The following is a 14,092-nucleotide window of genomic DNA, read 5'->3' as shown; positions in this document are numbered from 1 at the left end:
TAAATTAAGGAGAAGGTAAATATTTCTAAACTCAAAGAAATGCAGGTCTGAATATCAAAATGTAGATCCTGATGAAAATTATTAGAAATAATACTTTAGATATTTTGAAGATTGGTTTTTAAAATGTAAATTAGTATTTACTTAAATTAGACTATTGTCACAATAAGTATATGAAAAACTGTGGAGTCAATAAGGAATAATTTTAAATAACTTGTATATTTTCAGGGATTCATCATGGTTAGTGTGCAATAAAGGTTATGGATTCATGTTAGTCCATGAATAATTGGTTCATACAACACTTTGTATATCTTAGGAATATATAATAGTTCTACAAGTTTAGGTTTACATCATAGATATATTTTAGCTTAATTTTTAATTATGAAAGCTTCTAAAAAGTTAAACATAAAGACTAATGACATACTAAGAGTCATGTCCTTCCATTCAGATTTTATAGACTATATATTGCCATAATTCATTAAGACATTTTTACTGAAATGAAATATTGACAGTTTTGAGCATACTTTGTTCTTCTTTCTTTCCACTGAGAACATCATTTTTCTGTATTTGCTCTGTGTTTTTGTTCAAAATGTAATTTGTAAAAACACATTTATGTGTACATGCACACACACACACATACACACTCATATTATATGTATTAAAACATTGGGAAAAATAAAACATGAAACTCAAAAAGGAAAGTAGCCTCTGGAAAGGAAAATGAGATTGTTGAATGCTCACTTTCTAATATCAATAAAACAACCTGTCAACATCGTTAGCATTAACCAAAATTTTAGACTTGCTTGAAGTAAAAAGTTGTTTATTTGTGGTTTTTAGGACTGCAGCCTGGGAGTCACCAATCTATGAAGCACTTGAATTGTCTTCTGCCTTACTACAAAATGTGGGAGACTTAAAAAGACAAAAATTGCAAGGTTTCAGTTAGTTACATGACTTGTTTATCAATAATCATAATTGGGACTGGCAAGATAAAGATGTTTGTTAAGTAAGGATTGGTTGGGTTTGGAAATGATTGCAGAGTTACAAGGGGAGATCTTGAGACCTGGCAGGTGTTGTTCTGAACACGGTTGGTGGTGTACTTGGGTCTGGTACAGTTCAAAGAAAGTACAAGTTCTCAGTGGTGTGGAGACGTATCTGAGACCAGATCCTCAAAGGCTGGTTGACTCCATTGTTGTATGCTTGAACTGTTATTACTCTATTATAATTTCAGTTTTTCATTATTAGTTTACACTGTCACTTAATAGGTGTTTCTTTTTCTACTCATCTCCTGTTGCCAATGGAATCATATTGCTATTGCTGCCATGCAAATGACCTGAAATTTCCAAGTTGCTTTCAATATTTATTGTCTTTTATGTTTTTAGTTTCATCAATATGTTTTTATGTGGATTTATTCATCTTTTTATGATATTGCTCAAGATACAATGATTAATCAAGTTTTTAATCTAATATTTACTTAAGGCTTCCTATGGGTCAGTGCTACTCTAAGTGAAAAAGCATTCTGAACAAACATACAATCCCTGAACCTCACCATGCACATAATCTAGAAGGGATAGCAAAGAATAAACCCATATACATAAAATCTGAAATCTTAAGTGTTTCTGTTAATTTAGAAAACTCTAAAAGATTATTTCTTAGAATGTTTATCATTCTAGCATTATCTAGGTTTTTCTTCTTCTGGATATCTTATCAATTTATTTTGATTCTTTTTATTCTATTATTCACATCTTCACTCTATTTTTCATATTTGTTTTCCTGCTCCATGAAGCCTACTCTGTTTTTCTCCCTTTTCTTTCCTTTTTCTGAAAACTATTGTATTTGGGTAAGGGAGATTACACAAATATTTATTACTCAAAATGTGTGAAGTCTGCAGTACATACTACCGCAACCTCTTTCTGGAAAAGAAAAAATGTCTATATTTCTAAGACTATCATACTATCTTTGAATCCCAAGTGAACATCAGTGGGACTGGAAAAACACCCATTAATGAAGTTATTTAATTAAATGGCAATGTATAAGGATGCTTGGCTAGTATACGGTATGGCATTGAAAATATCTGAATTTTAACTACCTTCTAACTGAAGAATGGTGCTAATAGAGAGCAACTAGTTATATGTTGCTACTTAAATTTAAATATTAACTAATTAAATGAAATAAAACCATATATTTACATTCTCAGTCATACTGGTCCTTTCAAATGCTCAATAGCCACATATAACAAGTGGTGATCATACTACTTGGGCACCTCAGATATTGGACTTTTCCATCATTGCAGAATGGTTTATTGGATAGTGTTTCTCTAGAGGATGTGACAGTTTCAACATTATGTTATATATGTCCTCAAGATTAGACTGACATAGATGAAGTTCATAATTCTCAGTATACTGGTATATCTTAAATTATCCCTAAACTACATAAGACTGATTGAATTAATATGTCTTGGCATTTGGATCTTAAAAAATAATCCATAAATAAGCATGGAATAGTCTAATAGATAATCCTAGCTAAACCATAGAATGCATTCAACAATCAGTCATTTGGCTCAATACTAGAAATGGGATAAAATGACTACGTTTAGAATAAGGGGGCAGATTTATAAAATATCAACTTGATAATGTTTTACAAATGTTGAAATAAAATCTGTACTGTCATAGCCCACAGTAGGATATGATCAATTCTTTCCTGGTGGAGAGGAGATGACATATAATGTTGTCTAGAGTAGAATCTGAAAAATGTAGTAGCTATTTGCTAGTTCTATTTTGAGGAACAGGGAAGGAGGGAAGAAGTGCATTCAGGGGAAAGGAATAAGCATGAACAAAGCCCAAGGGTACATAAAGAATAACAAGTATTCAGAACTGGAAATATTTGAGTTTGGCAATTCAAAGTGAGTGCCAGGCATAAGTAAGTAGAGGCTAGAGAAAGAGACAAAAACACACTCATGGAGAGCTTTGGATTTCTATACAGCCCACATTAATTACTAATAAATAACTACTAAAAAACACTGCAGTTACTCCTGCAGGAACATGTATGTACTATTTTAATGAATAGTAGTTCATATACTCTGCCTTTTGATGTTACTTTCTATGTGTCTTTTAGAACTCTGGGTAAAGGAACCATATAACCTTTTAATCTTCTGTTATATATTAACATAAAAAAGAGGTATTACGGTGAAGTCTATAACGATATAAAACTAAGTAAAAGTCAGTTTTTAAGGACCATTAACCACTTCTCTTTAAAGTGGCCTCTAGGAGTTAAAGATCCTATATTTGAAAATGACCTGACATTATCAAATATGCCCTTCACCTTTTTTCAGTCTTATTTTAACCTCATGCCTCACGATTCTATTTTAAACAATGTTATATATTTAAATTTATAATCACCCCCACTGTGAAAAAGATCAATTTCTTTCCAGAACATTCTCAAGTATAAATCTCATCTTCAAAGGAAATACTTTATTGCTGGATTTCATTCATTTATACTGTTGGAAGTTATCCAAGATGTTAAGGACCAATCTAATAAATTGGTTTTCACAAAATTCATGGAACTATTATTCTCATTTATTTGACATCAAAAAGTATCTTTCTTTGTTAATCATTAGGAGATTAATTACAGCCATGGTCAGCAAATCTGCAGCATGAAAATGAGGTAATTTAGTATTCAAATAATAAAAAATATACATACCCTTTGCTGAGCTGTGTAGAATTTATTACATTGCAAAGTGGTTTGGATATTTTAATTGAAATAACTGTAATTGCTTTCTACAGTTCTATTTATAAGCTAACATTTAGGACAGGGGAATATTATAAAATACTCTCTTTGTAAACACAGGTGATTCAGAGATATGGACACATTTTAGATACAGGTATATGTCAACTAAAACACATTTAAAATTAGATATACATTTGAAGTTCTCTATCATGTTGTATAAATAATTAATATATAAACATATGGAAATTTCCCATTTCATAAGAAGCCTAGAAATTTGATGTTCAAGGTGATACCACATTTTACAATATGCAGTGGCTACTTTTCTGCATTAAAAATTACATTTCCTAAATGTTCGTTCTTAAAACATAAAATTGTTCAATTTTTAATCATGATAGGCCCTTGACACTTTTGAAGTAATATAAGGGAAAAAATTTCTCATTTAAAGATGAAAAATGTAAAGTCTGAATTTTGTAAACCAATTCTGGAGAGACTAGAGACAATCAGACAACTTTTGCATGCACGCCACCCCTTCCAAGACCTTTCTTGGGTCACTGAGGCTTATGGACATCTCTGCAAGCTCCCAAGCTTCCTCTTTATTTTTTCCCTATCTCATGTGCTCACAACCTTGACCTTCTTAGGGTACTTTCTAACAGCTTACTTATAATGACAATGCCTAACATATATGTATCAGAACTTTTTACTTATTAACTCATTTTATCCTTGCCACAAACTCCAAAATGAGAATACTATTATTATTTTCATTTTTGCAGTAATACAACTGAAAAACAAAGTTAACTAATTTTCCTATAGTCATAGAGCCTGTAAGGAAAGCCAGGTAATGACTATAGATCACTGGGTTTTAATCACTTTCAATTCTCTCCTTTTACAAGCCGGAAGCCCTAGAATGAGGTGATTTTCTCACATTCCATAACCTATACAATGTATGTTAAGCCAAACGGGACAGTTGAGACATCTTGACTCTTAAGCAGAAGTGCATTTATTTGAGTAACAGTGTGGAGGAAAATAAAGCAGTGTCTATTCCCTTTTTCTAGGCAAGGATACACATTTAGATATTCATTAGATAAATGCAACAGCAGAAGATGGAACAAGTATGGCAAATGGGGTTGGTGGACAGGTCTTAGCCAACCTATAAGCTTCCTCACAACTTTTGTAAATCCTTTCAAACAGTGAATTTGCTAAATACAGATTCAACAAAAGTCTCCTAGCATCCCCAAGGCACACACTCACACTTCAAAGCAGATAGCTGCTCCTAATTTCCTTTTATAGACAAATTCTGGAGCTACTATTGTGTGGATGACAACAGATATGTAGGTATTAGCTTAACTGGAGAAAAAAAGTGGGGAGGGAGGGGAAGGGTAGGGAGAGGAAGGAGAGGAAAAAGAAAAGGAAGAGGAAGAAAAGGAAAAGAAAAAAAGAAAAGAATTGCTTCAGCTATATTCATCAATTTCAAGTTGCTGGTCTGGAGTGAGAAAAGAGTAGAAACTCATTTTCACTGTATAATGTGGTCATTGAATAAATAACTGTTAAGATTCAGCCACTTAAGATACACACAAGTGTCAGATTTTTGTAGTTTTCTCCTGATCCAATATCATCTTTAGGTTCACATGCTTCATTAAAAACAGGCATAATTCATTCAGTTCTCTATCACTTTGTGTTTTGAAAGTTAAATTATGGAAATATTTCAACAGACAGACCGTCCTGACTTACCATGCTTTGATTTTATGATGATGCAAAAGCAATACATACTCAGTAAAAATCATTCTTCGAATCTGGAAGTTTGAACTTTTCCAAGGCTAGTGATATACATGGTAAGATATGTCCTCATGATGCTGGACAGCAGCTCCAGTAAACCATGCAATCATAAAGGTAAAAAAAAAAATACACTTACAACCATTCTGTACCCATAGAGAATTTTTCACTTTCAATACAATACTCAGTAAATTCCATGAGATATTCAACACTTTATTATAAAGCAACATTTTGTGTTAGATGATTTTGCAGAACTGTAAGCTAATGTAAGTGTTCTGAGTACATTTAAGGTAGGCTAGTCTAAGCTATGATGTTCCATAAGGCAGATGTATTAAATACATTTTCAAATTATAATATTTTCAACTTATAACTTATGATGGGTTTATAAGGACATAACCCCATTGAAAGCCAAGGAAGATTTGTATACAAAAATAGAAGGAAGGGTGAATGACCCATCACTTAGCTTTAACAGTCATCATTACATGGCTAATGCTGTTTCAGTATATCCCCTTAATCCTGAATGATTTCAGACCAATCCAAGACAACATATCTCTTCCGTAAACATTTCATTATTTGTTTCTAAAAGATAAGAGCTTTTTAAAAAGCAAAGACATCATTATCATATCAAAATTAATTATCTCTTTATCTCAGGAAATGTCCAGTCAACATTTGCATTTACCCAATTCTCAAAAATGTTCTATAGTTTGGTTGATTGGATTTTGCCATTTACTTGAATGGGAATCCAAATAAGATCCATACAGTGCAATTTGTTAAAAAGCATCTAAAGTCTCTTTCAATATTTAGGTTCTACCTTTCTCCATTTTCCTCTTTCCTGTGATGTTTGTTATTGCTGCTGTTAAAGAAATTAGATTCTTTGTCATGTTGAGTTTGTCATGGTCTAAATTTTGCTGATTATAACCTTGTGATGCTTTTTCACAAATTCTTCATCCTTTTTGTACTTGAAAATAGGTTGAAAGTTAGATCAAAGGCTTACTCAGATTCCATTTTAATTTGGTATGAGAGGGATAATATTGTGTACTTCCAGTAGGAGGTACATGGGTGAGTATTACTCTTTTTTTCTGTATCAACCATTGATGATCATTGTCTGGAGCCATTAAATTGTTAGAAGTTGAAAATATTTATATTCTAATTCTGTCCTTAATTTTCTCACACTATCAAGGATTTGTCTATAAAAGCAACTTCAATTCATTAACTATTTGGTTAAAGGATTAAAATATTGAATAAAAGGCACAAGAAATGATTGATTATTTATCTTGTAATATTTTCCAAAATTTCTTTCATTCTCCAAAGATGAAGAGAACCATTAGAGCCTTTTGATACACACTAAGAACTGGTGGATTTAAAAACATTTAATATATATTTAATTCAAAGCAAAGATTATTCTTGTTGATGCTTAAATTGTTTCAGATTGGCTAGTGAGTGGTTTTTTAAGTTGTGAGAGGTTTCTTGTCATGTAATCAAGTGGAGAAGTATCTAAGACAAGTAGTATTTGATAACCAACTTGTTTTCTTTAATGTCAAGATATTCCAGAATTACCAAGTACAATTCTACCCTACGCCCAGAATCAGCTATTTCTCCAGGATGGGTTGGCTATTTATAGTGGGAAATAGTAATTAAATTAGAGTTTAAATAAAAAAGAACTTAAGTTCAAAGTCCCAAACATTTGATTCAAGGTATGGTCTGACAACCAGTAACTTTCTTTGACTGGATAAAGATGCTCTACCCTAGTTTCTAAAGGGCTGAGTTATCTAGATTTCAAAAGGTAAACTTCCAATTTTTCAAGTTTTCCAGTTGTCAAATTATATCATTTGCATTATTAGATTTGTCAACTTTTAAAAAAAGAAACCTAAGTCATTTCTTAGGAAAAGAGCAGTACCCTGAGAATTGCAATGAGAGCATAAGCGGGAGTCAGATAAATCAGACCAGTCCCATGCCCCAGGTCTCCCTAACTCTCTCTCCCCAGCAGATGCAGCATCCCTGCACCCCCTGAACGATAAGGCAATATTAGCCTTGCTTCATGACCCAGTGGCAGTCATTGTAGAGGAGTCTCAAGCCCTTCAGTCTCACAGCCCCCTAAACCTGTAATTAGACTCATAACCCAGTATATTCTGTAGCAGTGAAATTCCACATGAAATTTTGCATGATTTTACAAATTTTGGATGATGTTTGGTGTTTGGTGTCTGATGGTGTTAGGCCATGAAAGCTGGAATATCATTTTATATCAAGTGGATACAGTCGTTAGCTTTTACAGTTGGATGCATTTGCTCTTGCAGCCAGGAGACATGCTTGTTTGATCATTTGATGGTCTGATACTGGAAATCTCAAAGTTCTTCTATAATAAATTAAGCTAAGATGCTAGGAATTTCTTGGTATGATGTTGAGAAAGAAAAGAAAGGAAGAAAGAAAAGAAAAAGAAAGGAAAGAAAGAAAGAAAGAAAGAAAGAAAGAAAGAAAGAAAGAAAGAAAGAAAGGAGGAAAGGAAAGAAAAAGAAAGAAAGAAAGAAAGAAAAAAAGAAAGAAAGAAAGAAAAGAAAGAAAGAAAGAGGAAGGAAGGGAGGGAGGAAGGAAGGAAGGAGGAAGAAACAAAGAAAAAGAAAGGGAGGGAGAAAGGGAGAAAAGAAAACAACTCAGAACAATAACAACCAAAAAAAAAAAGGAATAATGGAATGTATTTATTAAATTCATTCTTTCACCAAGCTCTGACTTTTACTTCAGACACTCCCATGACACTGAGGAGAGTGTGAATCTCTGAAATACTGTTATGTTTTGTTTAGACTAAAGGTAAATGAGCAACATTGTAGTTAAAATATTCTTGTGGCTACTGTGCTTGCGAATCTCTGAAACACTATGTTATGTTTTGTTAAGACTAAAGGTAAATGAACAACATTATAGTTAAAATATTCTTGGGCTACTGTGCTTTGGTGCTCAGCCTCTATATTTCCATTTCCTTTGTTACTTTGTCTGACTTGCAGAGAATTGAAGGCTAAAATCTGCTTTGTTTTGTTTTGTTTTTCCTCATAAGACTCTACTGGAGCTGTTTCCGGATTTGTGTTTTGTCAAAGATATGCACTCCAGCCAGATTTGAAGGTAGAACTGACACAGAGGCAGTGTATTCTGTATCTTGGAAGATAGCTTGCACTTAAAAGAAAAGAAAAGAAAAGAAAAGAAAAGAAAAGAAAAGAAAAGAAAAGAAAAAAACAGGTATCCAGCTAAGAGGCAAAATTTAAAGGAGGTCTTGCAACTATAGTCTGGAAAACCAGAGTCTGGCTTCAATCTCTGCCTTCAGATCCTCTTTTTCCTCCAGTTATGGAGTTGCAGTGTCTATGGAGTTACATTCTCTAAGGCCACCTAGTAGATGATGAAAGTTATTTGTGACTTCTGGTCCCAGAATTTGTAACTCAAGGACTTTCTTCTGCTGTCCTTTGACAACTACTCCTGGTTACTGCACCTTAGTGAAAGCATTTCACCTCATTGAAGGGGTAAATTGTAATTTTCTGATATGACTTTCTCACACTGCAATCAGTTCATTCTGAACCAAAAGTACATAATGAAAGTAGGAGAAGAGTTATTTGTGAAATGGAAATGTCACATCCAATCAATGGGCAAGTTTAACTTCTGAGAAAAAATAAGCAGCACACTGAAAACCTGAGCAGCAGCTCACTTACTGCATACAGAACTGATTCCACTCCATGTTTTTAAAAAACACTGTTCCACTGGGGTGATATCAACAAGATTGCTTTATCTGATAAGAAAGCACAATTCTGTGATGGAACTTATAAAATGGGCAAATTCAAAAGAGTATAGGAGCAATTCCCCATGACTACAGGAAATTGTTGGCAGCCCAAGACATCAGCATTATACATATAGTTAATAGATTAAGCTCCAGTCTTTTGTCAAAGAATATGTCATTCTGAGATCTACTGAAATATACTTGTCTTGGGATCCAACTGCCAATGTTACTGGTTCAGATAAATAGATCCTTTGTTTCCTAGAAGGCTGAACTATTCAAGAGATATCCATATGAAGAGCCAATTACAATTGGAACAAATGCAATAAGTGTGCGTCCTCAAGAAGAGGGACTATCTAAAGGAAAGAAACTTGAAAAATAATATTGATCAGTATTTACATTAGCTCTCTGGATCCACATTTGAATTCACTAGGAAAATAAAAACACTATGAAGGAATTTAGTGCTAAGTGAGGAATTTATGCAGTATCTAATACCTCAGCTACCTAATGCTCACAAAGCAGAAGCTATTTGTGGGCCTCTGCAAGGACACATGTTTTACGAGATATCAACATACAATTTTTGGACAAGGACCAGCTTGCATTTCTAAGATAGCTTCAATAAAACTGCCACCTTTGAACAGGGGTTTATGATGTACTGTATTTGTAATATGTATTTTGTCAGGATGTGAAGTTACAGTGCTTCTTGCAGAAGCAGGCAACACCTGCATACAGTTAAAACCCTAGATGACCATATATATGTTTTTCTTAAATACTGTGATTCCCTGATATTATAGACAATCAGAATCTTTTTGCAGCAGCAGCTATCCAGGAATGGACTCTGCAGCATAGCATTAATTAGTTGTTTAATGCCTCCCATCACCCTGTGGCAACACAGACTGATGGCTTTCTAATAATAACCTTACAGGCTAGCTGGTATAGTCTTTACACACTACTAGTGTTTACACTCTGAACATTACTATAAACTGTAAAGGCCCCTATGAGTTGACCAGGTGTTTTGTTTTGTTTTGTTTTATAGGATAGTAGGGAGAACCAATGGGAATAGTTCTGATATATTTCCATATACCTAGAATTTCCATATTTTAGCTCTGGGCACTCATCTCTATTTTCTGCTCCCAAAGTGACCCCAATGAATGCCCCAGGAGGTTCACATTGCTTACAATGAAGACAACTAGATGAATACAAACATTAGTTAAGCCTTTTTGTTTTTCAGGATGATACCTCCCTACTACCTTCTCCCACTGGAGGAGCAACTCTAACATTAGCTATAATTGGAATGCTTATACATTTTGTTGGATGTCTACTCTGAAAGTGGAGAGTATTGCCCCAGTTCTTAACCCTTTTATCAGTGGGTTCCATGTGCCGTGAAGCCACCCTTATCCATTTCCAGACGCACTCTTTGTGAACACAGTGACTCAATCCTGTCTTTCATTAGAGTGTATTGCTCTTAGAAAGAGATACAGTTTGGCTAATCCCCATCAGCAATAACAAAATTCAGCTGGTCAAGAATGAACAGGTCTCACTCACAAAAGAAGGAAGTTTACAGAAGGAGAAGGTGTTTACAGTGAAAAACTATCTTTCTTACTTCATATTATAAGTAAAGGCAGACAGCCTTGAACAGCCTCCTATATATACCAGTCAGTACAGTCAACTCACAATATAATTTTCTTGAAATGTTATGATCAGCATAACATGACTCCAAAAGATATCTTCTTGTGAAGCCACCCCAGATAATGCTTTAAGAATCCTTTCTTTCTGAAATTAACCGAAGTCCTGTTTGCCTTCTTGGTGCTATTCCTGATAGTCATACAAATTGTGCCAAACTCTTATCTTTTCTAAAAGACTCTTATTTTCTCGTGTTAGCTGCCAGTGGATTGGGCTGAAGACTATTAACAATTGCTGAAGATTTCATTTCAAGTCCAGTTAATCACTCCTCCTGAAGAGGAAAAGATAAAACTTTTGTCTCAGATGGCCATGGGATTTCCACTCCCCACCCCATCTTACTTAAGAACTTTAAATATTCCAGCTGTTATCAGTAACATCAACATATAATTTCCCTAGCTGAGTTTCAATAAGTCTCCTTAAGGTCATTTCCTGGGATTAGTGGTCTCTTATTTTTTCTGTAGTAATTCTCTTCATAGTGTAATCATCTCACCTTCTATAGTAAACTACCCTATTGAATAACTATGAAGGCTAAAGGAATCCTATGCACTCTAGGGTTACTTCACTTAGACATTCTTAATCTAATGATTACCATTTTGTTTTGCTTACAGTGTGGATAACTGTGTCCTTTATATAATATGCACTAAAACCTAAAGAACACAGTACTTTTAATATGTAAGGATTGTGGGGAGAACTTCAAAGACACAATTCTGGAACTGGTTATCTACCAAATTGGTAGAATGGTAGTCTACTGAAGGGAAGGGCTAGCAAACTAAGTGATATAATGGGAATGAGAAATATAGGGAAAGTGAGGATAACTCACTGATTCTACCTTAAAGGGAGAAAATGTCAGCACTGGTTTGAAATTATCTAACTGAAATTGACAGCCAAATAAGTTGTTGAGCCACCACTATTGAGTGCCTCCCTTAAGCATTCATAAAAAAAACTTTACATGCTGAGAGCCAGGGTTCCCTCATTTCTACAAGATAAAATTTGAAATGCAGTTTTCTTTTCCTTATTTTTTATCCACTCCCTAAATATACTTCTGCAATTTTCTGTTGAGAATTTACACTCAGGGGTGAAAGTATGTTCAATTTAAGTTCTCCCTTCAGCGAAAATGGCTTAAATGATATTTCTTCCCACATGCTGCAATAATCTTTATGGCAGATAAATGGGAACTTCAATGTCTGAGCAAACGCAGTAAGCCAGGCATTTTGCATGTTAACTTGTATAATTCTTCTGAAAAACTCTATGAGCTGAACATCATTTTCATCTCAATTTTACACTTGAAGAAACTAACACTTACATATAGGTTAAATAACTTGCTCAGGATTGAAACACCCAAGGAGAATTTTAGAGTGGAACTGACTTGTTGGCTAAGCTTCATTTAATGCCTCCTTCATCCTCCCAGCCAGTTTTAGCATTCATTCATCTCAACAGCTCCTGCAACTTCATGGACTACCACTCTAAGTTTCACTCCATGGCTGCCCTATTAGTACATCTTTTTTTCTCAATCCAGTGAATTTTAAACAGAGTGGTATGACACACCAGTGTACCAATGTAAATAAAGTGCAACATGGAATTTCTGTTTCTGGCCAAGATGGAGTAATACAATTGACCCCCCCATATGAAGCAATGAAAAAGAGCAAAGTAAATGCAATACAGGTATTCCTACTTTTTGAAAATTCGCTTTACACCACTCCACTTTTATAAAAGACTTTCCTCAGTACCTGTTTAGGCTAACCAAAATTTAAAGACAATTTTCACTTTTACAAAAAAAGATTAATTCCTCTTTGTTTTACACCGTTTTGCCTTATAAAAGCTTTTATAGACACACTCTTCTTTAAAATGAGGCAGGGGGACAGGACCTGCAATGGTTTTCTATACACTGTATAAGGAAAAACAAAGGATAGTTTATTTCCCCCACGAGAGATGGGAAGCAAGCAAGTTGAGCCCTATGAATGCCCTAGTTTACTGTGTTGAGAGAGTTGCAAGACTGCGGAACAAGGAGAAAGAAACCCAATAATACTGATAGATCCAGAGTTGGGAGAATAGAGATCAGAGTCTGGGGGAAAATAAGGTAGACAGGATTCCTAGGACAGAGTGCCAAATAGGAAAAAGAAGCAGAGAGAGAGAAATCTAGAGATTTTAGAGAATTCTCCACAAGTATTCAGCAGAATAATGAATGATACACACATGAGAAAAAATTATCCAACACTGGGGAAACAACACTCAAAAAGATAAGAGTGTCTAACACATCTACAGCATGGGGAATAATTCATGTTCCCATCAGTCATATTAAAAAACCTCATTATTTATGAATAATTGAGTAAGAGTCTTCAGAAGTATCTTTCCTCAAGAGTGGAAATAATTAACACTACACTAAACACAGCTTTGGTCTCTCCCTAACAAATACTAATATCAAGACCCAAAAGTGATGTTATTGTCTGCCTGTAACTGGTCTGAATACCAGAACAAAGCTTGGAAATATTTATATGAATAAAAAATATACATGACCCAAACATGTAAAATTCACAATGTCTTGCTTTTGATTAAAACATACCAAAGATGCAAAAAATAAGAATTGTATAACCCAAGGATGAGAGACATCAATCAATCAAAACTGATCTAGGAGTAACAGAGACGTTAACAGGCAAAGATATTTAAAAAAAAGCTTTTACAAGTATATGCCATGTGTTTGTTAGTAGAGACATACATGAAATAAAAGAAGGACCTAAATCAAACTTTGAAAGATGTTAAAAAATAATTAGAGAAGATAATTTAGGTGATTAAAGCAAATTTTATTTGACACTCATTAAGTGGACAGTCTCCATTCAGACAACCGCAAAATGGGGGAAAAGGCAAGAAGCTTTTATAGGATAAAGAATAAAGCACATGGAAGAGACAAATATAAAATATTTGATTGGGTGAGGCCACATAACAACCTTGTTTAGGGTGAGAAGGCCCAGAGTTAGTTTGGTGTTTGGTGATTTGCTGGATGAATATACTGTATTTCTGGTCAACTGGAACATTTACAAGGGATGTAAACATTATCTAAGTTTTGGTTTGCTGAAGTGGCACCTTGGGCAGGAGCAGCTCCATCTTGAGTCTAGAAATTTATTTCAATAGAGATGAGAAGCAAAATGAATAAAATGAAAAGTACACCAAATGGGG

This window comes from Camelus ferus, chromosome 14, assembly GCF_009834535.1.
Source record: "Camelus ferus isolate YT-003-E chromosome 14, BCGSAC_Cfer_1.0, whole genome shotgun sequence".
In the NCBI taxonomy this organism is placed as follows: domain Eukaryota; kingdom Metazoa; phylum Chordata; class Mammalia; order Artiodactyla; family Camelidae; genus Camelus; species Camelus ferus.
Note: the sequence above shows the minus strand (reverse complement) of the source record.